The sequence below is a fragment of the Melospiza melodia genome, chromosome 2, assembly GCF_035770615.1.
Source record: "Melospiza melodia melodia isolate bMelMel2 chromosome 2, bMelMel2.pri, whole genome shotgun sequence".
Classification (NCBI taxonomy): domain Eukaryota; kingdom Metazoa; phylum Chordata; class Aves; order Passeriformes; family Passerellidae; genus Melospiza; species Melospiza melodia.
The window spans coordinates 68,510,703-68,537,444 of NC_086195.1; the positions used below are offsets into that span (position 1 = coordinate 68,510,703).

Consider the following 26,742-nt stretch of genomic DNA (forward strand, 5'->3'; position numbering starts at 1 on the left):
GTGAGGGTTGTGTTAGCATTACTAGAATGATTATATTTCACAGGAGTGATGCTACTCTAGCATTCTATTTGTCTGATAGCATTGTCCAATAGCTCAGCATCATTTGTTATCAATTTCTTGTACAAATACTACCATCATAGTAAGGTAATGATGCCATCAATGCAAGAAGTATTGCAACATAACCTCATCATTGCTCTTTGGGGGAGCATCAGATCATGTTCTGCCTCTCAGTAAAACCTCTGCCCTTCTGCCTGCTGACAAAAGCTATTTCCAAGATAAGAGCCAGAACTCCTATTTGCCAAAAGCAATTAGTAAAGGAAGAACATGCCTATGTATAAATAAATTAATACAAAATTACATAGGGACAATCCAACATTCCTATAATTATAGTTTGCTTTACTTTATGTCCCAGCTTATGTATAATTTTACTATGTAAGTGTGTATACACTTCTTATGTTAAGGTCTGAATCTTCCAAGACAAAATTTGGGATGTCTACAGACGGACACTACAATTTCTGTTTTGTCCTTAAAACTTCTCTTAAGTTTTATGGAGTCAAACACAACCTGGAATGAATCAGATATTTTTCAGCATGGCCAGAATAGGATTGAAGAACAAGTTACATCTCATTTAGGTTCACCTTGTGGAAAACATCAGGAATATGATCAGCTAACAGGCTGAGAGCATTGAAGTTATTCAGCCTGGAGGAGAGAAGACTGTGGGGAGACCTTAGAGCACCTTCAAGTACTTAAAAGGGCTGCAAGAAAGCTGGAGAGGTACATTCTATAAAAGCATGACATGATGGGACAAGAGTGAATGATTTTAAACTGAAATAGGAAGATTTACTTTAGGTATTAGGAAGAAATTTTTCACTATGAGGGTGGTGAGGCACTGGCACGGATTGCCCAGAAAAGCTGTGGATGTCCCACTCCTGGAAGGGTTCAAGCCCAGGCTGGACTGGCTTCAAGGAACCTGGTCAACCTCAGTGTAAGGATTTGAAGATCACTCTTGTTTGTCTTAAACACAGAAGGCCAGAAGGAACTTGCCATAAAAAAGCAGGGACTTGAGATAAGCATAAGAAGAAATTTGCAGCAGGAAGACACTCACCTAACAATGCCAGGTGAGGTCTGGTTAGCATATCTGAACAAAATTTCTGAAAAACTATAGCAAACTGTGAGAAAATAAGCAACTGCTTATACAAATATCACCCTGAGTTTTGGGACAGAGAGTATCTGCAACCACCAACAACCATCAAAGCTCCAGATTAATTTCTGGTGTCTTCCACCAGAAAACTGTGTATGATTCACCATGTTAAAACTCCCCCCTACACGGGAGGTACCAGAGCGTTCCCCCGTGAACCTGAAACCATATTAACTTACTGAACTCTTTGTTTCCTCAATGGATCAAGACTGCAACCACCAACAACCAAGTCTTGTTGCTGGATCTATGGGTGGTTACATATTTCCTCTCTGCTATCTACTCTTATCCTTTCTTTCTCTTTCTTTCTTTCTTTCTTTCTTTCTTTCTTTCTTTCTTTCTTTCTTTCTTTCTTTCTTTCTTTCTTTCTTTCTTTCTTTCTTTCTTTCTTTCTTTCTTTCTTTCTTTCTTTCTTTCTTTTTCTTTCTTTTTCTTTCTTTTTCTTTCTTTCTTTCTTTCTTTCTTTCTTTCTTTCTTTCTTTCTTTCTTTCTTTCTTTCTTTCTTTCTTTCTTTCTTTCTTTCTTTCTTTCTTTCTTTCTTTCTTTCTTTCTTTCTTTCTTTCTTTTTCTCTTTTTCATATTTTCCTCAGATTTTTATATTTCTATACTACTATAGACAATAGCTAAAATTGTTACATACCTCCTTTCCATTACAACCAATTTTTTCTAAAATATACATCTATATATGCATTAGTCATTCAGTGTCATTTTACTCTAATCGACCCCAAGGCATATATTTGAAAGAACCTCAGCTACCCTCACCTTCTGGGGCGAGTCAAAGCAGACAGGAGGATACTAAATAGGTGATCTTTAAGGTCCTTTCCATCCTAAACCCTTCCAGGAGTCTGATACGTGAGACTGTTGAAAGTTAGGAACGTGTGATCTTGTAGCACGCATTCATGTCAAGCTGCACTTATTTTCTCTGAGCAAAGAGCAGCAGCTTCCAAAGATATTATTAAAAAGTCATCTTTTTTACTGTATTAACTCTTACATTACTCCTAGACTATCTGACATTATTATTGAGGGGATAACAATTTATTTCATTCATGGATGATACTTAGCAGTGATGGCTAATTTGTATAATAGGAGAGAGTTTGTCATCACACCTGGAAATATTTTCTTGTAACTTGCTCCCATTGTGCTTGCTTAATCCTCATGACTAATGCTTCTATTATGAAAGGGTCTTTCAGTTCACAGTGTTGTTTAAATTTCTTCCTGAGTAAGAAGCTGCCTTAAAATCTTCATAAGCATTACCACAAATTTAAGAAAAAGGGAGAGCTATGAATATGTGCATTGTCTTTGGTGAGCAGGCTCCTAAACTAAGATGTCTACATGCCTAAGTGAATGAGGTGAACCTGAGTTCACTTAAGAACTACTGGAAAGGACTTGAAAATTAATATCATCTAATATACAAACTCTTGGGAATTTTCAGACATACAGGGAAGAACTGTTATTACAAGCCTCATGTGGAAGAGCAGTTTATATGTACTAAGTAGCATTTCATTTTCTTAACAATGTGTTTAGTCCTGCTTTCTCAAGGTAAATATCTTTCCAAAAACCTGCTCCAAATTCTACATTGGACATAATCTTTTCTCTACCTGCTAAATTTAGCCACAGGTACTCTGGCTTTAGCGGGATATTATTAAGTTTGAAACATATGCACCAAGACTATTTAAATGAGTTGTTAATTAGTCAGTGCTTAAACAAAAACACATTTTCTCTAGTGTACTGTTCCAATACTAATAACTCATGGTCTTCCCATCTGTTTGAATCCACCTGTTACCATTATTTTAAACCTACACTGAAAAGTCTGTGAGGAAGGAACTAATCTCATAGTGTATGTTCATACCCAGAAACAAAGATAATGGTTTCTGTTGCTATCACAAGGCACATGTTAAACATTTTCCTTCAGTGTTAACATTGTAAACTGAAATTCATACCAGAAATGAGACAATGATGCTTTGAGGCAAATTGGGTTTTATATTTTTTGAGGGGGAGGAGGTACTGGTAAGAAAAATATGCCGTATTTCCCCATGGCTGCATGTTTTTATGAAGTTAATATATAAGCTTTTCATGTATATTTCATTGAGGTGAGGTGTCATTCAGTGTCACTAGAGACCTGTCATGTGCTGCTGTTTCTGTTTCATGATCATTCTGGACCAACCACTGTCGTTTACTTCTCCCTTGGAACAGACAGCTTTTTCATTTTCCTGAGAAGCCACATGGGATGTAGGTGCTGTTATATCCAGGCAAATTTTTGTAAGCAATTTCCAGTTAATTTTTCTGTTTTCTCCAGAGATTTGAAACACAACTAATCAAAATGAAAAATATTTCCTGCATCTGCCAGTATCTTTTATTCAGTTCTACAGAATTGTCATAATTAACCAAAGAACACGGATTCTGCTATTCCTGTATAGCCTGAAATAGGACTGAGGATCCATGTATCATATGCAGGATATGTCCCGCCCTAAGGAGTTTGCAGTTGAGATCAAGATAGTGTGCAGGCAGGAACAAATATCAGGGAGAAGTAAAATGCAGGTAACAGAAGTAAGATTGAACAGAAAGTGCATGTTTTGACAAGTTAAACTATTAAAAGCACTACTTAGAGAATAGACAGGTGGCATGAATAGTAGGAGTATTTGCTGTGTTTGCTATGTTACTATATTTACAGGAGGGTCTGGCATTTAAGAATAGGTTAAGTGGGACTGAAGGTGCTGTAGATGTCTATGTCACAGTGTGGTGTTTTTTGGGCTGAGGGCTAGTGTGGGAGCAAGAATACAAGTACTTCTGAAAGGCATTGTACATTCAAGAAACACCTTCTGAAGATGGGTGTGTAGTATCACCCTGAGTACCTGGGAAGGAACTTCACTACAAGATTCCTTCCACCCTCACTGTTGTTTGGATTACAGTCGTAGGAGTAAATCAAAGACAGGTTTTGCTGTCTTTCTACTTTGGTATTACTTGAATACAAAACAGAAGTTTAATGTGTCCTACTAGTGAGACAAATATACACTACTGATGTTCTCCTCTGAATCCACTTTCAATTTCACCAGAAAGCGAAATCCAGTAGTACCAAAATGGTACTTAGAGTGGTAGCAGGGTATGAGTCCTGAGAGTGCCTTCTACTGCCTTGAGTTTGGCTTAACTTTATCCTGTCTTGTCCTGACACATAAAAATATGCCTGTGATTAAATAAAAAGCAGAATAACTCCACATAAATATTTCTGATTTAGTACCACCAAGGATTGCATTAAATTAACTCTTCTGCAGAAAAGACCAAAGCTTAAACTTAGTTTTAAAATAGGCTCTTATACAGTGCAGTAGTTGTACGAAGTATTCTCTCAGTGACTACAAAATTTTTAGGGCATTATCTAGCACTTTCTATAAATCAAAACTCATTCCTAAAGGCCACATTTCTGTATGGAAAGTACTCATCATTCACTGTAATACACTTAAAATATGAATTTGGCTTTGTTCTTGGGACAAGTCCTGAGAGGTGTCAATGGCCCACAACTTGCAGAGTTCTGAGAACTAACTGGCATTTGGACTCATGCTAATTGTGTTGCTAAAATATATGAGAGACACACATCTTTAGTTAAAGAGAGAGAAATGTCATATTCTATCTTGCTTTGTGCATTGTGGTTTCACAAAGTAGATTGGTTTCTATATAAGATGTACATTCATACATTTTTTGTGTATATATATATTTATTAAGTAAAAATGAGAGATATTTATAAGCAATGTTTATACTGAGCATATAATGTAAAGTTCCCCAATTAATTCTCACAGGTTTTCCAGGCTCTCCAAACTCCCATCTGTGCAGCACATAACTTAATCTAGGGAGGTGATTCTCCCTTCATCTCTACAATCATGAGACCTCACCTGGAGTATTGCAGTCTGCCCTGCAATCCCTACATAAGAAGGATATGGATATGTTGGAACACATACAGATGAGGCCACAGAGAAGGTCAGAGGGCTGGAGCACCTCTGCTATGAAGACAGGCTGACAGAGTCAAGTTTGATTAGTCTGGAGGAGAGAAAATCCCAGAGTGACCTTCTAGCACTATGAGGTACCTAAAAGGGCTCCAAGAAAGATGGAGAGGAACTTTTGACAAGGGCATGGGGTAATAGGAAAAGAGGTAATGATTTCAAACTGAGAGACGACAGGGTTAGATTTGATATAAGGAAGAAATTCTTCACTATGAGGGTGGTGAGGTACTTGTACAGGTTGCCCAGAGAAGCAGGCTGCTCTGTGGCTGCCCCATCACCACAAGTGTTCAAGACCCATTATTACAGATAATCACAGTGATTTCCCTGGAGAATTGCATGTCCTTCTGAAAGAGTTTTTTGTTCTTAATGAACAAAAAAATTGTGATAATCCTATTAGAAACAGTGGACTGCACCAGTTAATCCTGCTCCCCATGAAATTGACTTTGACCACAGAACTAATATCACTGTCTTTTAGCTCATGTGGGCTCTGGAATGATCTCTAAGCTCAAAAACGTTGCTCAAACTCAGCCTCTGGAAAGACTTTTTGAGAGCTTGAAAGTCTTTTTAGCCCAGCTCAGGTTTGGGAACAGGTCAAATTTAAACATTAACACTCACCTTAGAGAGAGTTATAGCTGCTAGGAATCACCAAGCTAGAGTCTGGGATTTTGAAGACCTACCTTTCAGTTCAGCATATCCTTTGCTTAAAATAGTATCTATTGTAAAATATTACCTATAAAAACACATTTCATTTCAAGTAACCTAATTTCTCCCCTTTAGCTATGTAAGGATGTTAACTCATAACTGAAATACTTTCCTAAATTCTTTACATTCCTTATACAATGGTTTGCTTTAATTTTTCTTGAGGAAAGTGATGAAATTTTAAAGGTATCTTTTCCAAGCAGAAATGCTCAACCCCATGTTAGAATAGCAAACACAAGAAGCTTCCAAACATGGCAGCAGATATTTGTAAAGTTTTGAAAAAATCAGTATGGATTTGATTGAGAAGTTTTGTTTTCCTTTTCTCTCTAGGGAAAATAGTTGCTTAGCTGGAAGTCATAAAGCAATTTAATTAGTTGAAATCTTATTAAATGCCTTTTTAACCCAGTCACTTTAATAAATACTAATTACAGGAAAGAAAAAGATGTAGAAAATATTTTACAAACAAATTTATGGAGAAAAAACCCTGTAAATATTTGTGAGTTTAAAGGAGGTTTTGTATTTTTTAATGTGTATGTATGTGTGTGTGTGTGTGTGTGTGTGTGTGTGTGTGTGTGAAAAAGTACAGAACATGGTGAAGCTGTTCTAGATGCTTCTTTTAGATTGTAATGCTGCATTTTGAATGAGACTATGTCATGGAATAGACTCCAATAAATTCTGAGTAAACAAAGTGCTTGATGACTCAGAGTACTGTGATTTGTAAGAGAAAGTCTGTTCCACCTCTGAAATATTGATCATGACCATGTTGCTGGGAAAACATTAAAGTTGAAGAAACATTTGACAAAATTACATTTACACAGCTTCTAGGACAGCTAAAACCCCTTTCCTACCCAGCCCAAACTTTTCTATATCTTCCTTATTGAAAGTACTTTACTCCATTCACCACAAAATTTATAGTGATTCCATAAAGAAGGGGAAAGCAGTCATGTCTATTTTACACAAAGAGGATGGAAATCCAGGTAGATCAGTGAAGTGAAAGTCATGTGACAAGTCTCTTGCCAATAAGGTATTTAATCCAAAACCTTAAAATGTGAAAGCCATACCTTCAGTTTCTCAATCATTCCGTTTTCTTCATTTCAGCACAGCAGTGGCTATAAACAATTTATGAAGCAAATAAATTTAAAAATAATACTGTTTTAAAAATAGGAATATAATATCATAAGCATAATAATAATCATGTCCTAGTCTTTATGAAGAACTGAGTGAGAAGAAAATCACACAAAACTAATTACCAAATCATGTTCAGCCTGTCATTAGCTGGATACCCAATCAGTTAAACAGTTCAGGGGCCAAAATTTCAGGAACTGACTGTGAATAAACATGTTTTCATGTATCACCTAATCTCTAGAGAAGCCTAAAATTAATCAATTGCCTCCATTTGAAACTACAGTGTTCCATAACTGCCTATGCAAACATAAGTTCCTTGGTATAAGGAGCCCCAGACCTCATGAAGTTGATAGAATTTAGGCACCTGGGCACACCTGCAATTTTGAAATGAGCAAGGAGGTACATCAAAACAAAGCCTGTGATAGGTGGTTTCTGAATAGATATGATTGACTTGGTCAGTTTTAGGTTTTCCTCAGAGCTAGGTGCAATATAGATGGGCCATATAATTTTTGAAAACTAAACACAAATTTTCTTGACCTTATGTGCTGATAATCAGCCCCAAGACAGACACCATGAACATGCAAAACAGGAGGCAGCCTTTTAGGGGATCCAGGGTAGAAAACAGAGCATCTCCTCATTGTTGTAGTTCTCCATTGCTGGATAAGGCTCCATATACAGGACAGTCTCAAAATGTGCTGGATCCTCCAGCTTCCTTATACCTTGCTGTCCTGTTTCATTTTTGGCAGCAGTTTTGGGCTAACCACCACCTTCATCCCAGCACAGCTCCTCTACCTGTACAGATGCTCATGGACCTCTTACAAACCACATGTAATTCAGGAGCCACAGGGAATGCTTGAGAAGGACACAGGAAGCCTGGCTGTCTGCATGGTGCTCAGCCCAAGAGAAAGAATCCCAGACTTTTCAAGAGTATTGCCTGATTGCCACTCAGTGGTCACATTTGGAACTTTCAGAATGTCCCTGGATTGTTAGCTTTTTTTATTCAGTAATCATTCACAGTAAAATGACACCCCCAAACATTCTTCTCCCAGGAATAATTACTGCAGGAATTACTAGTGCAAAACCTTAATGTGTTAGAAGGGTAAGAGGAGCAAGAACACCCAGCAGTAGGTGCACTTTTTCTTCCATTTTGGGAAGTATCCTCATTATTTCCAGTTAAAGTCAAGATCCAGCTTAGATCCAGATGCTTCCATCACAATAGCTTTTTCTTTTATCTATTGCTAGGCACCTGTCCACAAAGGACTATCAATATACTCTTTCTCATAACTTTGCCATCCACGGAGGCCTTTCTTATGTTAGATTGCAAAACTGAACTGAAATCCAGGCTGTAACTAAGAGAAATGTTTGTTTCAGAAGTCTAGAAATGTTTCTAAAGATCATTAAACCATTTAGCCATATGAAAACAAATTGCAGCGTATATGTGGCAACTAGGAGTAATATATCCTGGAAATATTTTTTGCAGTCAGTTTTATCTCTCTGCATGACTTAACAGCCATTTTTTCTTGTGTGATGATTGATATTTAGACAGCAGATAGTTTTGCTACAGATATCAAAGCATACAATCTGGATTTCAAATGATTACTATAGGATTTGGCTCAACCTCCTTCAAAGCAAAGCCCCTTTGCCCATGCTTTAGGTGCAATTTTTCAAGTATTATATATGCTGTGAGTGACTTTAAAGTTAATAAATATTACTTTGTCAAATAAAATAAAATAAAGCCTTTTCAGTGGGAAAAAGATCAGCTTCAGCACTATATAATATATGGTTTTAGCCCCTGGCAGTGGGTTCTGAGAGTCACTGTAGTTGAAAGAAATTTTAGAGTACAGCAGAGGGTTTAGGTTACAGAGTATCTGAGTTACAAGGGAAAATTATCTCCCTCTCAAAAAAAAATTAAGTTTATGAGGTAAAAAGGGTTTTTAAATGGCCTTTTAGAACTTGCAACAATAAAAATTTGGAGCGCATCAAAACTCTTGGAAAAACAGAGGCAAAATAATTTTGTATGCTTCATATTTAGAACAAGATTATTTTTTCTTTTATGTCCAATAAAGTATATGAAACATAGAAGAGCTTTACTTCTTAATTATAGAGCCATAGAATAGTAGAATGATTTAGGTTTGAAGGGACCTAAAGACCATCTAGTTTATACTTCCTTGCCATGGGCAGGAACACCTTCCATTACACTAGGTTGCTCAAAATCCATCCAACCTAGCCTTGAACACTTCCAGGGCTGGAATAGTCATAGCTTCTCTGGCAACCTATGCTGATATCTCACCGCCCTCACAGCAAAAAATTTCTTCCTAATATCTAATCTAATTCTACCCTTCTTCAGTTTAAAACCATTCCCTCTTAACCCATCACTGCATGCCCTTGTAAAAAATCCTTCTCCAGCCTTCTTGTAGGCCACCTTCAGGTGCTAAAGTGGTGATTTTTCATCAAGTTCAGAAGTCCTCTTTTTACTGCCTATTGCTAAAAGAGTGAAAGCTGGCAGCCTCTGCTGCTTTCATACCATAACCTTCCTCAAGGTGTGAAAGTATTGTTCCTAAGGAAAATGTAGCTGCTTTCAAACTATCATGGCTCCCTGTGAAGCAACAGCTAAAAAAAGCAACTCATTTGAAGGGCATTGAAAACAGAAAAGAAGGTAATAAAAGCATAAAACCTTGGTTACCATGCATAGTTCATCTCTGCAGAGCAAGAGCGACGTATTAAAGGTATGGAACAGAGCTACTTAAATGACAAAGAGGAAAAATCCATGGCTCTGTGAGAAGGGACTAAAGAGTTTTGTTCTCAGTCTTCATCTTTACTTTCTTCTTTTTTCTTCTTCATTTTAAGAAGAAGAAAGCTGAGGGAAATGTGTTCAAGCTCTACATTGTGAAGGTGTTGTACAAAATGAATGCAGAACCATGAATCCTCACCCACACATTACTGCAAACGCTCAGGGGGCACTTTGGGAAACTGGCTTAAAATAGATAAAAGTATCCCTTTTTTCCACAGGACTTAGTGAACTTCTGGAATGTTTCCACAGTAGACTGTGAGGTAGGCAATATCAGCAGTTTCAAAAATAGAGACGTTAAAGAACAATGTGTCTATAGAAAGTCAAGGCAGTGGTTGATTTGTTTGAGTAATTTGGTAAAACCAGAAGAACTTATGATAAGAGCAGAAGGACTTGCACACAAAAGCTGATGCCAAGCCTTAAAATAAATTTTATCTTATTTGGCTATTTGTAGATCTGTATGGATGATCTATGAATTGAGGATCAAGAAAAGGAGTGATGTCCTGGAATAACCTCATGTCTTAATCTAAAACCTTTTATCTTGCCCCCTAGCCAGTGTGCCTATGGGAATCTCTGAGTGCTCTCCTCCAAGGAACTTCCCATCCCAAGCTGACCTGGATTCATACACAAGGATTGCTTCCCTTCGGTCCCTGGCTGACTGAATTTCTCTTGGAAAGTTGATGGAGAACAGCTCATTCAGATAAAAACAAGACTCATCTATCTAATCTAGAGGCAGATGTCACTGAAGTTTTTAAAATAGCAGATTAAAAAGGAAAAGCATGAAAAATTTGGTTTCATAACATTTGCCCCAGGGTCTGCTTGATTTTGGCAGGTGACGGCATAGTATAGCCATTCTTTACAAAATCACCCTCTTTGGACAAAGTATAAAGTAAAAATAAGTAACTCTTAGTAACAGTTTTTATTGATAAGTGCTCTTTTTTCACTAGTCTGAGGCATGGTATACCCTTTCTCTAGGAAGAAAAAAATACCACCAAAGAAGCCAAGATTGTGCGTAAGATATGTAAGTATAAAGGAGGGAAAGATGAAGGCCCCAGATGCTTCCAGATACACTGTTAGACCTCTCTCTATATAATCACATTTCTCTATTACTTAACATAACTTCAGCATTGTTCTAGCATTGATATAATGCTCACAGAAGTCACAGAAATCTTTATATAGGGTTCATAACAATTTTAGATGCACATCTTTCTCCTAAATTTGAGATATCTAACAAAGAGGTCTAAGTGCTTACATTATTCAAACAAGCACTGACTGTACAGGAACTGAAAATCTGCACTGAGAGATCTTGCCTGGCAAATGGAGGTATCAAAGTTTAGGTCAATGGGGTCCCATCCACAAAGCCTTTCTGCATGCCCAACTCTTCCCATCATGAACAGAGAGTTGCAGCACAGTAGAAGGAAGGATTCCTTCAACAAGAGAGCGCCTTTGTTTCCTCTGCTGTGTGTCTCTGCTTTGCCTGGTTTGTGATCTTTACCAGAAAAATCCCTCTGCTCTTTGATACTAAGCTTCAACTCTTTGCTAGATCGAGTTATCATAACTGCAATAAAATTCAGGAGTAAAACCTCATTAATTATTGCTCCTGACCTAGAATACATTAAGAATTCTTTCACTATGGAAATTATATAAATTACATGAAGAGATATCAGATGTCAATCTCAGTAAAACGCTGGATATTTTTTGCTACAAAAACTTTTAGTTGTTCACTTGATCCATGTTTAAGTGTTTAAGCATTTATTGTTCAAGTTTTAAGGTATTTTCTTGAGTTTACACAAAGTTTAAAATTAAAATCAGTGAATCTTTATTGTCCAGATCCAAAGTGGACTTTTAAAGATCCGGAGTGGATTTAAAGATTTAGTTCCAATCTTTAATTGTCTAATGAGCTGTTCTGCACCATAAATTACTACATTTCTTTCCTCCTCACCCATGAAAAATGGAACAGGATGTTAAAGATGACTCCAAGCAAATGTTCTGAAGACAAGATGAGAGAAAGTGATTTCAGGAAGTTTCAGGAATAAAAATATTTAGTCTGAAAAAATATCTTTGTTTAGCATTAATAAAATGGAAAATAATCAGTCTTACAATGCTATTAAATCCTATTAAAATATTGAAAAAATAGAAACAAACACCTACATTTCACTGACACTCTATTCCTGTGCTAGCAATAATTTCTACATATACAAACAAGGGACTAAGGCATGAAAAATAAAAAAGCAAGCAAAGTTTTATAACAGCATTCATTAAGATGGAATTCCTTCTAAAATTCATTTAAATTTAATCCAGGCATGAGAAGAATAACATAAATAGCTAGAGTCTACAGCAGTCTAGTCTATACTCTGAGATTCAACTGATTTACAAGAGGGCCCATGTATTCCTGCTTCTTATTTTCTGTTTTCTGCTTTCTCATGCAGATTAAAATGTGAGCAAGCATTGATTTCTTTAATAATTCCTTACCTTCAAATATTCATGCTGAATTTTAAAGAGCTTTTTCTGACAATTAAACATTATAAGAATTCAGTTTGATCCTGCATAAAAAAGAGTTTGACATCAACATCAAATAACTGGCAGAGTAAGTAAGAAGATGTAGCATTTCAGTTCTGCCTCTATTCAGAAAACACTTCCCAATTTTTAAAAATAATAATAATAATAATAGTAACTTCATAACTAGTAACATTTGTTTATTTTTAAAAAAATCCTTACTGTCTTTCCAATCCAGTTATTGACAGACTAGTGTCAGTTCAAAGTTTTACTGCAATTTCTGGCTCGACTATGGAAGGATCAGACAATATTTCACTACTTAATAAAAATCATCTTCCTTAGAAGTTATAACTGATGCTATCAGAGAGAAAATATTTGCTTCTGTTGTAGTTGGTATCACCACAAAAGGTATAATGTTGGCTGTCAAGAAATATACTTCATTCAAAGTTTGAAACACAAGTTCCTTCCAGATCACTCCTGTAACAAACCACATTGATAAATTTCTAGGAGGATGAAATAGAAAAATTACTAACAATAAAGGAGGACAGACATTTTTCTCAGTAAATATTTATATATTGGAAAAGGGAGTTAATAATGTAGTTATAAAATGTAAGGTGAGAAAAATACTACTGACTACAACTGTAACTAATACCAATATTTAGCAGCAGTTATTAAAAATAAGAATTCTAAGATAAGCAGATCCGGGTAATACTCAGATCATAAAAACCAAAAAATTCTGTGGATCACAAATGCTCATTTTCCAATATATTCTGGAGATCTGGAGATGTTCTAGAATATAGACATGCCTTAAAAAATATGTAAGAAGCTGGTTTTTTTTTCTTTTGTATGGAAAGCTATAGATCTGTAGATACAACAGCATCCCAGACCAAATCATAGAATGGCTAATATAAAATGGAACTAATAAGAAATAAAAGAATGCAGCAATGTCGATGTTACTCTACATTTGTAGAAAATTTAAGTGAATTTGCAACATTTTGCTGTTTACAACTTTGTGTGATGAAAATAATGATGCTGCAACAGATTTCTGTAACGCACTTGAATTGGGACCACATAAAATCTTGAGTGACAAAGCTTGAACAATTTAACATTCACACAATGCATTAATTAAGAAGTAGTTAAATAATAAGATTCAGAACACAATGCCACATCTGAATCAGTGCAAATCAGCTGTGTTTCAAGTTGAAACTTACTTATGGTTTTGTGTTCTTTTTGACTCTGCATGTCTTAATCTTTTTATCAGTGGATTAGGAATAGATAAATACTAAACAAAACCACATCTAAAGATGACATAGATTTTGCTGATGACCAAATCCCTAGGGAGCAGTAAATAAAGAAGGAGGGAAGGCCATCCTTTTAGGCTTTAAACAGACCACATGTGTTTCAAATCTTAAACCACAAACCAGCGGTATACGCCATGGTAGTTCAATGGCAGATTCTGCCTTGAAAGCTGTGATTCTGCAATGGTCTTCAGATGACAATGTGTGATAAACTGAGAGCAGCTTCTCAGTACAACTTTGCAATCAAAAGAGTTAATATTATACTAGGATTATAAACATGGAAATATTCTTCATGATGAAAAACCCCAACAGAACATATGTTTGTCGAAGCTATAATTCCTACTGTAAGTCTGGCCACAGTTCTGCTTTCCATATGTTAAGAATACTAGTACAGAATCACAGAATTGTCATAGAATCACAGGTTTGTTAGGATTGGAAGGGACCTCTGGAAATCATCCAAATGCCAACTGGATGTCCAACTTCACTGCCCAGGCAGGGTCACCTAGAGCAGATTAAACAGGAACATGTCCAGGTGAGTTTTGAATGTCTCTGGAGAGGGAGAATCCATGACCTTCCCAGGTAACCTTTTTCAGTTCTCTGCTCCCCTTAATGTAATGAAGTTCCTCCTCATGTTCTTGTGTTTTAATTTTTGACCATTACTCCTTGATCTTTTGCTGGGCACCACTGAAATAGTTTAATAATAATGGACCTATTATTAAGCCCTGGAGAACACCACTGACTGCAGGCTTCTACCCTTGGAAAAGATTCAAAAAAGAACCACTTAATCACTGATGGACTAGAAAATACACAAAGTTGTGTAAAAAGCAATGAGATCAATCCAATTAACTTATCATACAAACCACAAGGGAGAGAGTCGATCATGTGTCATATGCACCTATTAGAGAAACAAAACTCAGACAATAGAAAAATCTTCACTCTAGAAGGTAAAAAAAATTTAAAATGTCACTTGTAAAAGAGATAGAATAGAAAGTAAGTTAAAAAAATGAACAAGGCCAAAATTGCTGTAGATGATGTATATTCATTTTTATTAAAACCAATTACAATTGCTTATTCAGTTCTAATTTAACACAAATCATTGCTGACATTGCATCTAGAAATATGGAGTCTGTTACCATTAACAGCACCCTGTACTTTGAAAATCAATGTCTCCACCAGGGGTATGAATTTCTGCACTGAGTGGAAGCAATTTGCAGGCTTCTGGTTCCACAAAGTCTCTTGGAACCATACCTTCCATTATTTACCAGAGAAATTTTAAACACAGATCCCTATTTTATCCTTTTTGTACTCCTCAGTATGCACGCAGTCTGTCTTGTCATGAATGCACAAAGTTATCTGGCTGTGTTTACCTGTCCTGGACAGGGATATAGTTTCCTGTCTGTTGCCCTTATGATTGTGTCAGAACTTAAGGTTATGATCAAAGTAAAGTAATTCTGAGGAAAAACATAGCATTCACAAATCCCTGACTCTGATAGCATTACAAGATGCAATGATAGTCCTAAATAAGACCGTTTGGCATACCAAGAAACATAATAAATTATGTATATTAAAAAATTAGAAATATTCTATTTGAATTCATGCTTTATCTAATTTACCAGAATATTTAACGCTCTCAAGGTGACCAGACAGTGTCAGAAGGACTGTATTGAACATTTCAACTTGGATAATAAAGCCCGTTTTCTAATGTTTACTAAAAATAAACTAAATTTGCATGTCAGTAAAAAGTAAAGTTTATTCCAGCCCTTATTTGCTTTTAGTCTTCTGGCAAATAATCTGCAGAACTACAGATTAGAAAGTCATTTTCAATAAATTCTTGTTTCCTGATCTACAAAAGAAGGAAGATGAGTATAGCACCTACCAGAAGAGCTCTGATAGGCAAGATCAGAGCTCAATCTTTTTGAGTACTGAATATAGTAAGTTCACTTCAGACAAAATACTATCAAGACAAAATGTGAGAGCATGTACAGGCCAAAGCACCTTACACACTGTCCTACCAGTCAGATCTATCCACTTGAACTACTTCTTGTAATCATCTGCAGAGACTACCCCCTTTGTGAATGTGAAACTCTACATACCACCAGCCCGCACAAAACACATTGACTGAGAAGATATCAGGAAGAAAGATGGCCTCCCACATGATTATATACAACAAGCATGGCATATGATAGAGAACAAAACCATTGGGAGAATCATCTGCATCAGAGTTTGAAAACTGAGACAGAGATTGTGTCTGCTCCATTTTTTTATACGTGACAAGCAGAACTTCTTCCTTTCAGTCCTCTCCAGGCTGTAATGCAACAATGGTATTCTTCATTTCATAGACTAATCCAAAGCCCTAATGGAAAAAATCTGTGTCACACCTCTTGACTAAATCTGACTACCATGAAATGAGCCCAATCCTCTGTATGGAAAGTGGTTTTCAAACTCAGCTTTGGGGCAACAGCTTTCCTGACACCCTCAAGAATAATAAAAATTCCCACTCATCCAACATTTCTGCGTTAATTATGCTGAAGTTAAACCTGAACATTAAAAACTGTGTACACTATTTTACCTGATTGTTGCAACACTCCATTTTTTATTGGCTGTCAGTCCTGAAGAAGATTTTAAATCTGATTTTGATTTTTTTGAGTTTTCATAATATAAAGGATCATATTTTCAAGCTTGCTCTCAGTGCTTTCAATGTTGCAAGTACTTTTCCCTATTGAAATTTGTGACTCATACATAATGACCTGCATCCAGGAGTGAATGCTTTAAGGACACGATCATGTATCAAGAAACACTGACTGTCTGCTTAGTTAACCCTTGGGAGACAGGATGTTGACTGTTTTTATGCCTAGAAAAGAGCTAATGGTATCCCCACTTGGTTTCAAGTTGATTCAAGGATACTCAACCACCAGCGTCTCACCACTTACACTTTTTAGTTCTGAGAACCATTGTTATTTTTTGGCACCCTGGATCAGTCCTTGAAGATTTTATACGCTTTATCAAATGCTCACTGCCTTCCACTCATGCAAAGTCATTTATAGGTCAAATAATAGAAATATGGAATCATAGAACAGTTTGGATTGAAAAGGACCTTTAAAGGTCATGTAGTCCAATGCCCCTGCAATGAGCAGGGACCTCTTCAGTCAAATCAGGTTGCTCAGAGCCCTGTTCAGTCTGGCCTTGCTCTTTGTGCCACCCCCAGATTTAGCAAAAGCAGTGCAGTGTCATTTCCTGCAATATCAGACAAAAAAGAAATCAGCATTATATCTCTGAGAAACATTGTTCTCAGTGAATCCTGATCAGAATGACTAAATCTGGGCATCTACATACAACTTTCTTTGCAGTGTCTGAAAACCTGCAACTGTAACTGTAGATGCTTGAATATATATATATATATATATATGAAAACTTGGTTAATTCTGGAATAATCTGGATACTTAATTTTAAAAATTCAATATGCTAGAGTAAGATATAGCAGCAAATTAGCACTTGTGGACCCTACTCCTACTTGTGCCACCAGTGGACAGGGTTTCTTTTTAAAATCTCCCACCCCATCATAATTTTGCTCTGGTTATTGAGACTGGCATCTCCTGAAAAGTTCCTAAGGACTCTCAGTAAATTTCAAAGTGCAAGTTACATATAATCATCAATTATTTGAGATATTCAAATTAAACACGTCAGTTTGAATTAACAGATGTATAAAGAGTTATGAAAAGAGTGGAGTGAAATATGTATCTTTAAAAAACATCAAGTTTATATCTTGGATAAGATCCAAGTTCACTGAAATGAGCCCAGTGCCTCCCTCACACATTTGCGCTACAATACTGCACAGGCAAATGCAGCAGCCGTTGTCTCCTCAGCAACAGTGCAAATGCACTCCCTGCTACATCCAATACTAGAGTTGCCTGATTTTCTCTCACTTTGGGATGTCATCATGGAAACAGTCTTGATTACTTAATGTTCCTTAAAATGGTGTTAGCTTAGTTAATCAATGTTATTCTGTTGTTAAGCAGGATATTTTTCCATTCTGAAACAATATTGATTACCTAATTATTGCCATTAAAAGCACCCAAAACCAAAACACATTTAAGCCAGTGACTGTGTGGCTGCTATTAAAGCTCTCACAAGTAACACTGCTTCATTTCTACTCAGCTTGCAAAGAGTAATACTACCCTATTTCTACCCAGTTTGCAAAGCTTCCCTGTTTTTGAACATCCTCAACTCTCTCACTGTTCTAATATTCATCGACTTTGTCCCCTCCCCCAGCTTCCAACCCAGACAGTGTAAAATTAGCAGCAAGAGACAGGATCAAACAGCTTGTTCCAGAAAGCAGCACAGATACAAGGCATAAAGAAAGGGATATGGCAGCAGGTATAGGCACAGCACCTGTTTATCATTTTTTTAACTTTAAACTTAATTCCACCTCATTCAAACTTATTTTAGAAAGCAATTGACAACAGGAAAAATTATAAAATTGGCAGGAAACTAAGACTTGGGTGTTGAGAATTAAGAACTTCAAACTGTGAAATAGAATATATATCTGTATCTATATATATGACTATTGCATCATTAAGAGAATTTGGGTCTACAGCTGTATTTATGATTATTGAAGCATTCTTCTGTTTATATTTAGCCATTAAATTGCACATACTTATATGCTCTTTTGCCTCTTTAAAAAGGTAGCAGCAACCTGTATGTTTTTGGAGCTATGGGATGCTTTAACCTGATCCTCAAAACTCTGTTGGATTTGCCCTAGATGACAAATCAGTGACATTTCTCTGTGGATATTGTGTGTTTTGAGAAACATTAATTGTATATATGGTTGCAAATGTGTTTTATTTTGTCTGTATTACCTCATGCACAGCATATGTATTGGGCATACACTGTTTTGTGGTATCTATATATGGAAAACAGAGTTAAAGTATTGCGCTCTCAGGTACAGGGTGTGACTTTTGGGGATGTCTTGTGCAGGGCTAAGAGATGGACTCCGCTTGGGTTGGATCATTGTGGGTCTCCTCTATCTCAGCATATTTTGTGATTCTTTTAGTTAGTACACAATGTGTATGATAAACAGTGCATTGCTATTTAAGATACAGGATGCATAAGCCTACACTGCATAATTATCAGAGGAGTTTTTTAAGCCCCAACTGTACAAAAGTTGCCAAAGAGGTAGCCCATCTAAGCCTCATGAAAGCACAATAACTTTTTGAAATGGGAAAGCTCTGTAAAGAAACTAGAGCAACAGGGTTATTAGACTGGGAAAGATAAGTAGACATGATTCCATACTTTCTTGGTGATTTCTGGCAGTTTTTCAGGTGTATGGCACTTCATGGTGAGATACACACCCCATCCCTAGAAATGTTCAAGGCCAGGTTGAATGGAACCCTGAGCAACCTGACCTAAGGGATGTCAACCTTGCCCATGGGCAGGTAATTTCTGTGGTCCTTTCCAATCCACACCATTCTATGATTCTGTATTCTATGCCTTCTATGTCAAAAAGTATACTCGAAGTATGCAAAAATAGTCACATCAATAGCTTTGCTTCCCATTTGGACTGAGATGTAGAAGATGGAGTGGATTCACGGGGACAGCCCAGAACATGTCAGTTGGGGCCCCAGCTGTACAGGCAGCTGAAGGTCCTTGCATACACTGCTAAAAGCTGAGGGTTGCCCAAAGGAGACAGAAAGCACTGCCTGCATCATTCTCGTTTTGCTCACTCAGCCTCAACACTTCAGTGAGAGGGACAGATGAGACAGACGTATTCAGACCTGTAAGCAGTTTGAATACAGGCCTGAAGGACAAGGTGGAACATAAAACTATGGCAAAGGAGGTCAGAAGAGAATAAAAATTGAGAGATTTGCAGCCAGGCAATGCTAATACTTATAAGACTCATCTGAACAAGCCTCAGTATGGCTTTCTATATATTCAGTGAACCTAGGTAATTTATAAACACTATTAAAATCAATAAATTTAATTAAATTTTATTTAAATTCAAATAAATTATTTTGATTTTTGTGTTCTGATTATTCTGGAAGTACAGATCAAGTTAAAACATTAATCTACTATAACAGGACAATGTTATCTTATGATAACACTAAAAATGCTGATATTACCACTGACAACAAACAATCCAGAGAACAAACCAAGTGCCAAAAAGGGAGTGAGGGGAAAGGAGGACAAAGGAAGAGGAAACTGTTCTGTTTCTTTCTCCTTGGTGCAGTTTTTCTTGCCAAGAGTGGACTTAAACTTGATTTGCTTCCTGCTATGGGAGCTGGCATACTGCCACATACGTGTTCCTGCTCACAAGCAGCACCAGCACCCTGGTCACAAAGTACTCCAGAAAAATATGAGGTCCAAAAATGTCTCCCTCTCTAAAAAGGTTCTGTGTGTGAGTATGCTTGTGTGCGTGATTTATGCAAAAATTCCTGTCAAAATATTCTGCTTCATCAAAAGTCTAATTTACATACATTTTTGGGACACTGTAGAAGCTGATTAACATGACGCATCACAATTCAGAAGGAATGTTGACTGAAGCATTTTAGGAGCCTGGGATACAGAAACACGAGGTAGATAAGCATATGGAGCTCAGTGAATGAAGCAGGAGGCTGCCTATTCTGCTGTGATTTATGTTCCTTGTGAGAACTTGATGGCTTTCTGAGATAAGAGATTTTGTTTGGAAAAAAATCTAGTGCAATGGAAAAAAAAAATAGAGCTTTATTCATCTTTAATAAGCCCAGCTATATCTTCCATCACCTTTTAGAGATATCAGAATTTGGGATTTATTAAAAAGAAAACTAGTAAGCATTATAGTTTTATTTATAAATAGTTAGTTAAAATATTTAATTAAAAGCATTTATAAATTATTTTTATCCCTGAGATTTACAGAAAGCACAGCAGAATATCTCTTGCAAAATAAAACTTACCAACATTTTATAGTAGGTCTTTTAAATTTATGTGCTAACTTACACATCTGAGACTGAATTAATTTTACATTTACTTGTTATTTATTTAATTCATTTTTTAAAATTGGATAATGAATTTCTCCAGAGTCTTGTAATATGAGACAATCTCATAATTTTTTCCCCTAACTGCTTTCTATATCACCAAAATAATGTAAACACCACTCTCTGGCCAAGTCCAAATGTCCAGCTAGTGGTAATATTTATCAGTAACCTTCCTGAAAGCAAATCACCTCCTGCATTATTCACTCTGCTGTAGCTCTGTTTAGTAACTTTATGGCAAAAAAACACTGTTTCACTGTAGTGAATTGTTCTTCCTTACCCTCAGGAAGTTCCACAACAGTTAATTATTGGTTTGCAAGGGTTGATAGTCCAGAGCACAGGAGACAAAGAAGAAATTACTCAGTAAACCAGTGACAGATTATCAGGTGATAGAAGGCTAAGCTCCCATTTTAGTTTAGAGTAAACTGGTCAATATCACCTGTAGAGCCTAAAAAAATGTATGACTTAGTAGACAGAAGTTTATTTCTGGATTAATTTGGAATTTAATTTAATTTTTGGCTTCTTATTACTAGTTGTGCTCTCATAAAAGTAGCTCAGAGGAATTTTCAGGCTATGTAGGGAGACTTATAATGAATTTAGTCATCAGTTGGGGCAGGGATGGCAGTGATTGCAGAGGAACTCTGTCACAGTGTGAGACCTGGATGTGGATTTTTAATTCCCATTTAATCAGGTTTTGAATATGCCTATCATGTGAGATACAGAATTGGAGTAGAATTTGCTGTTCATTCCCACATGTGCACATATAAACCCACTTCCCTAGTGGCATAATGTAGACCAAAATTATCAAGAGGTGTTCCGGAGACACTTTATTTAAATAATATTTCTTTTTAATAATTTACGCTCAATCTGCATCAGGTAGTGACAGACTTAGAGAGTAAAGGGAAGGAATCCTGAGCATCATCTTGTCTGAGGGTGACGTTCTGACAAGATTTCTGCTAAAGGATACCTTGCAGGGAGGCACCCAGGAGGTCCCACTGTCCAGCTCTCGGGTGCTCACTGTCACCACTGGGTGTCTCACCAACCAGCTTTTTGAAGAAGATGTGGGCACTGATGATCCCTGCTGTGACTGCACGAAGGAAGAACATATTCAAATACCAGTAGCAGCTTACAAGAAGACAGTAAGGTGGATCTGTAAGTTACAGGGGCAAACAAACCTATCTGACATCTAGCTTCAAAAATGTTGGCATGTGTGCAATACCAACCTGGCGTTTACATCTCCCTTGTGAAGAAATTCAGCCATTATTGCAGCTGCACCACCAAAAATTATTTCTGAATAGAGATAAAGCCCAGAAGAGTGAAAACCTTTCCCCCCTCCAAAAGGCCATTTTTCTTCCTTTATGTGCAAATCGCCTTGGTTTCCTGCTTTGCCTGTACTGTGAATGCATCTTTTCCATATATAGTTCAAATTGTTGCTACTGATGATGCAATTAGTTAATTAGCTCTGAAGGGGTTAAGAGATAAGTAAGAAAGTTCTCCTGATTGAGGACTATACCTGAAACCATGCATTTTTGTGGAATTACCCTGCAAAATCATCACACCAAAATGGCATTAAGGAAAGACAAATTAAGCAGGAGAGTAGTAGCCATGGGAGTTTTTAAAGTTAATCCACCATATTGCTGTAAAAAGGTTTGCCATCTGGATCCCTGTTTGCTACAATATTGAGTCTTCGTGGCATTTCCTCCCCTTTATCTTCATTTTCAGCTATCAGCCATGGGAGAGCTGAGGAACCTGAGCAGGACTCCAGTGCTGCAGCGTGTTTGTGTGATACAGGATGCTCTCAGAAATCCCAGGTACAGTGTGCAAACACCTAACTGTCTTCTACAACAACTCTGCAGCAGTTTGTGTGTCAGCAGCCTCTGATAGGCTCACAGCCATGCAGCAGAGGCAGTCTTAGAGGTTTTGGCACTCTAAAAGTAGACAAAAACCCAGCTCTTGCCTTTTCCAGACGGAAGGTTTGGATGCTGCACGGCTTTACCAATCACTCTCGATTCCAATAAATCCATTAAGCTTTTCAAATGAGCTGTTTCAAATCCCCCTCTTTCCGTCTGCTAAAGGCAGGCAACAGCTGCAGAGACCTCTTTGCATCCAATGCCTGGAGACACTAGGGGGCTAGTGGGCTCGGGAATCGCAGTGCTGGGGCTGGGACTGTACCCTAACCAAAGGCACCCGAGGCTCTGACTCGCAGGGCAGAGGAGAAACGCACCAGCGGCTGCATTTGATACGATCAACAAATCTGCTCCGAAGAAGAGCACGCACGGCTGAGGCAGCCAAGGGGTCAAAGTGAATTAACTCTCGCATCCTCCAGTGCAGCAGTGCAGGTCAGGAAGGAGCCTGATGCACATTAAAGCAGAAGAGGAGACCTTATATGTCTTAAAGGGAATTAAACAGAGATGTTTGGGAGGATGTTTTTCATTGGATATTTTTTGTATGTTGTTTTTTTTTTTTTCTCCTAGGTTTTGGTGAGGGGAAAGGAAAAAGGTGTTTGTTCTCAGATATCTGTTGTTGTCACCATAAACAGACAGGTTTTTTTCCTAGTGAGTGAAAAGACAAATTCCCCATTTTGGCTACTTTTCCTGGAATAAAGCCAGACTTTAAAGGAACAGAGCCAGGTCCTCAGGTCGCAGAAATTCAAACAGCACCAAGGGAAAGTGAGATTTTGCACCAGTTTGCACCTCTGTAAACAACTTCTGTTGATGTAAACAATTTCCTACTGATTTTGGGAGAGTAGTCTGATTTTCTCTCCCTGGAAACAGGTTCTGACCCATTAAATTGTTCTTTTTGTCATACATATTTAAATGTATTTCATGTCTGCAGTCCCTGCATATCTGCTGTGTGGAGGTGGGTGGCTAGGAGGGGATGACCAGAAACTTTCCACCTAAGCCCCAGACTGATTCAGCTGTCATTAAAAATGACAGATGAAAGGGACAAAGAGTTTTCCCCGTCCCCTGAGGAGGAGACACTAAGTGACAGCTCAGCTTGGGCTGAGGACTGGAGCAGCTGGGAGGCACAGGTCTCCAGCCAGGCTGACCTTGCCAGTGGTGAGCGGCACAGTCCAGCCTGAGTGAGGACAGGCTGCCAAAGAGGTGCCACTGGACATTAGGAATGCTAAATTCACTTTGAGCACGCATGGACAGCTCCACTTGTCACATTTTGGAGAAGCAGGTACCCCACAGCTCCCGGCACTTCCCAAGTACTGAGAGGATTTTTAAAGAAATAATTACAACATGCCTTAAGAGGATTTCTGAGATGGTTTTATATAACACAATTACTGTCTGGTTGTTTTCTTCACTTTGAAGTTACAGAAATCTGTGGTATGACCCATTAATAGAATATTTTTAGTAATAGAGAAGTCACTGAGATCTAGAGGCAGCTAGGATTACTTAACTTTTTTAGATTAATTATCTCTAGACACACATGAACATATGTTGCCTCTGTAGTTTCAAGACCATTCTACTTCTACCTGCAGGGGAGGACCATCTCTGCTGCTCATACAATTTTGATAAACTACTGACAGGAGAATTTTGCTAAGGAAAGATTACTCAAATCACTTTACATCCTTAAAATACAGTGAGATAGTAGTGGGCTCCTCTGACCCTAGAAACATCCCAAAATAAGTTTTCAGTAAGGGAAAATGCAGGATGCACCAAGTTAAAACTTAAGCATCATAAAATTAACAATGCCTTGGAAATGTTTTAAAGTCGTATAGCATTAGGGGAGTACCATCCCATCAGAGACCAGCATCTTGTATCAAAATCAATGTATTTGATTTTGACTGCTGAAGACCTGTTAGCAAAAGAATCCAAAAGTAAAAGCAACAGATCAAGTTGGCTGCAAGTAAGTAACTGGTACAGTCAGCTATGTACTGCAGTATATGCTTATCTATAATGGGTTTTTTTTGAGGAAATCCTTATACGTGGCTTATCACAATATCTCAACCTGCATAATTCTTTGTTCTAAAATCCCACCCCCTTTGAAAAGTCAGAATTATCATAAAAATCTTTGGAGCAAAAATCTAAACACTATGAATATTCATGCTCTTCACAGCTGTTACATTTATGGAAATAACAGCAAACTTCTTGTATTTGGCAAAGACTTTTTACCAGATGAATATATGCCAGTAAAAGAATTTAAGTGAAATGAAAAGCCTGGCTCAGTTCTGTTTTTTAAAGAAGTGTGCTGCAGTCCAGAGCATTTTGAAAGTTGGAGTCTTTTTTTCAAATCTCAAACCATGAATGCAAATTTCAGCTGTAAGTGCATACACAGCCCATATTTAATAAACACATCCTTTTGAAAGCAACGTTCCATGCCCATAGTTAAACAACCAATGAATGGACATTTTCCCCTGATAGAAATAACAGCAGTCTATTTGCTTGTGATGCTACATGCTGTCAGAGTTGTCACCTTTTCAGAAAGTTTATTCCAGAAATTTAAATTTACCCCTTAACAGACAATCAGCAATGGCTAATTGAAGGGGAGAGAAAAACCAAAACAGATTACCTGCCTGTTTATTCCTAATGCTATGATTTGTTAAAGCCCCTTTCCATCAGCTCTCAGTGCAAAACTGCATATACCAGGAATGTCTGCAAGTGAGATGCACAGACAAAAACATTCAGCACAAGATGTAAGGTAAAGAGGATTGCAACATACCTTCAGCAGCGTGCTCCTTCCTCACCAGCCAGCCACTTCTCAAGAACGTGTACTACAGATGGGACTAGGAAAGTGATTTTAAATGGACTACTAATAAGTAGGTCCCTGAAACCAGATGTGACAGCAGGGTGTCACTAGGTCCTTTTTAAACTTGCCTCCAGTGCCGTCTCCTAGCTCCCCCAGACAGAATCAGACAGTTGCTGCTCGGATCAGAGCTGAGGAAGCAACGGTGCGTTTTGACTGCAGTTGCTAATGCTCCACTTTCAGGGAAAGCGCAGAAGTGTGTGTGTGCCTGCACTAACTGCACACACTCATCAGCCTGCTACAAGCAGGGAGATGTGATATGCATACTGAAAGAGCTGTGCAGGGAGGAGTAGTTCAGAAGCACACCCAAGCCTGTTCTGCTGGTAATTGCACCCTGCTGACCTCCCTGGGCTGGATCACTGTTGTAGCATTCACCAATAAGTCTATCAGTCAATAAGCAATGGATCTGAAACTGTGCATACAGGGAGGGGAGAGGAGAGGGCAAATGCATCTCCAGCCTTCAAACACAAAACTTTCAAGATAGCTTGTTTAAATTTCTCTGCCCTTAATGTTCCCACTGCAAATGTCATGGTCCATAGTTGAAAGGAAATGAATTTCATTTTAATTAATAATCTGAAAGAGGATTTCTCTAGCCATGATAAAGCACATTTTAAAGAGGAGTTCCTAATGAGAACTATCATTGTTCCAGGGGTTATAGGAGTGCAGTAGCCAGCTGTGAAGATGGCCCCACAGAGCAAGGTGGTACCGACTCACTCTGCAATCTAGAGCTGACAGTCAGGTAGGAAAGGACAAATGAAAGAAATATCAACATCTTTACTTTTCAAGGGAGAAAATGAGCTTCAATGGGGAAGAGGTATGTCCAAGGTCACACGTGGAATTTGAACCCAAATCTCCTGCACCCAATGCCAGTTTCTTGCAAATAAAACTAAACTGCTTCTGTAGATAAAAATTATCAAAATACAAAGCATCTCAGGCTGCTGCTAACCAAAAAATTCATTATGAGCCAAAATGTCATCTTCATGTCTTCTTTTTAAATGCACTGTTTTCACATGAATTTGATCATACAAGCTTAGCAGCTAACTCTTCTGGAATGTTCTCCAACCTTCTCCTGGGAAACTGAGCTGTCACATTAGCTTGCACACCTTTTCCACAAAACTGTAGGATTAAAATTCCTTTGGCTGGCCAAGCTCTACTCCCTCAATATTGAAAGATCCACTTCTTGGCCCCACTTTGGTATTTGTCTTCATGGGTTAATGGAGGGGGAAAATCTCAAAACCTATAATGAGTAATCAGCACAAGGGTCTGGGAGCCCTGATATGGCTCTGGAGATCATTCTCCCTGGGACTGACTGTATACTGCTTTATTTGGGAGGTGTGATAAGATCACAGTTCAAAGGAGGTGTGGCTGCAGGACACAAACAGTAGGACATGAAAAA

The 26,742-nt window shown here is 37.7% G+C and overlaps 1 long non-coding RNA gene across 1 annotated transcript in view; it reads right to left on the bottom strand.

The window, feature by feature from the left end:
- LOC134415148 (uncharacterized) overlaps nt 1-25,522 on the bottom strand; it is a 340,259-nt gene extending 314,737 nt beyond the window's left edge. The window contains exon 1 of the long non-coding RNA XR_010026944.1: nt 25,263-25,522. This is a non-coding gene — a long non-coding RNA (uncharacterized LOC134415148). The remainder of the gene's footprint in view (nt 1-25,262) is intronic.
- Between the last annotated feature and the right edge of the window lie 1,220 nt (nt 25,523-26,742).